Consider the following 1,312-nt stretch of genomic DNA (forward strand, 5'->3'; position numbering starts at 1 on the left):
TGACTCATGTCAGATATATAAAGAACTCTCAAAACTCAAGACAATCCAATTAGAACATGGGCAAAAGACACAAACACACACATTGAGCAAAGAGGATATTTCATTTGTTCAACACCATAAGCTATTAAGGAAATACAGATTCAACCACAATAAGGTCATTACACACCTGTAAAAACAACAAAAATAATAATAGTGACTATCAAATTCTGGTAAGGAATGCAGGGAAACTAGATTTCTCATACATTGCTGATGGGAATATTAAATAGTAAAGCCCCTCTGGAATACAGTTTGGCAAGTTGTTATTTTTAACATTGATTTTGATACAATCTATCATAAGTAAATAGAGATTACAGAGATACTGCGCACCGCCACAAAGGCATCTGTGAAAAGCTGTGCCATTCCACTGATGATCATCTCAGTGAAGTCCCATTTTTTCTCTTAGCCACAGCACACACCATGTTATTCCTGTCCATTAACTGCTTCCACATCCAGATGACCAAATAGTTCCTTATCCCCTAAATAAGCTCAAAATGGTTGGGTCAGGCATTCCAGGATCTGCACCTCCTTAAATCGCAGGTACATCATGAGATGAAGAACATTCCAGTGGGTGGCAAATTGGCCACCCTTGAAGAGTTAATGCAGCCTCTGCTTGGCCTCTTTGCTCAGCTTCGCCATGGCAACAGCCTGGCAGTTTCCTATAAAGCTAAACATATACTTACCAAATGACCTAGCACTCCTGGGCATTTATCCCAGAAAAATGAAAACATGTCTACACAAAAATACGTACACAAATGTTCATAGCTGCTTTCTTCATAATATGGGAACAATTTAAATGTCCTTCAGTGAACAAATGGTTAAATTGTGACCCATCCAGATCATGGAATACTACTTAGCAATAAAAGAAAGAAACTCAGGAGGCCTGGCTGGCTCAGTTGGTGGAGCCTGTGACTCTTGATCTCAAGGTCATGAGTTCAAGCCCCAAATTGGGCATAGAGCTCACTTAAGAGAAAAGAAAAGAAACAACTATTGATACATGCAACAACTTGGATGGGTCTCAGGGAATTATGCTGAGTGAAAAAAAGCCAATCACAAAGGTGACATATCTATCCATTTTTATAACATTATCAAAATGACAGAGAGATGGAGACTAGATTAGTGGTTGCCAGGGTTTAGGCATGGTGGAATAAGGGTGTGTGTGTCACTATAAAGAGGTGGCAGGGGTAAGATCTTTGTGGTAATGCAAAAAAGACTGCATCTTGATTATGGTGTGGTTACATGAATTTATATAAGTGATAAAACTACACACACACAC

General features: G+C 39.0%; 1 pseudogene; it reads right to left on the reverse strand.

Moving 5' to 3' along the window:
• Positions 1–508: 508 nt before the first annotated feature.
• LOC144225883 (mitochondrial import receptor subunit TOM7 homolog pseudogene) lies at positions 509–675 on the reverse strand (annotated as a pseudogene).
• Positions 676–1,312: the final 637 nt, after the last annotated feature.

The sequence above is a fragment of the Crocuta crocuta genome, unplaced genomic scaffold, assembly GCF_008692635.1.
Source record: "Crocuta crocuta isolate KB4526 unplaced genomic scaffold, BGI_CrCroc_1.0 scaffold131, whole genome shotgun sequence".
Lineage (NCBI taxonomy): Eukaryota > Metazoa > Chordata > Mammalia > Carnivora > Hyaenidae > Crocuta > Crocuta crocuta.